Genomic DNA, 342 nt, shown 5'->3' on the forward strand with positions numbered 1-342 from the left:
CTGCACTGAGTGGTCCCTCTGGCTCTTGGGGAGGGCTGTCTCTGCAGCGCGGGCCCCGGCACATGACAACCTGTCTGGATGGGTGGCATGAGGCGTATCAGGAAGGAAAGGGCCTGGCTGAGGGCCCTGTTTATGGTGGAAGGCGGCCAGGCCAGCAGGAAGGGGAGGTGAGGATTTACCTGGACTGCTTCCTCACACCCCCCACATCTGCACCAGTGGCAGCATGCACACAAAGGCTCTGCTCTCCCTTTGTATTGCTGACCCTCAATGCTGACGCGATGCGGATTCAGGGTGGGTGAAGCAGAGAGAGTGCCAGGCGCCGGAGACGCTGGAGCCCAGGCA

This window comes from Dipodomys ordii, unplaced genomic scaffold, assembly GCF_000151885.1.
Source record: "Dipodomys ordii isolate 6190 unplaced genomic scaffold, Dord_2.0 Scaffold159, whole genome shotgun sequence".
NCBI lineage: Eukaryota > Metazoa > Chordata > Mammalia > Rodentia > Heteromyidae > Dipodomys > Dipodomys ordii.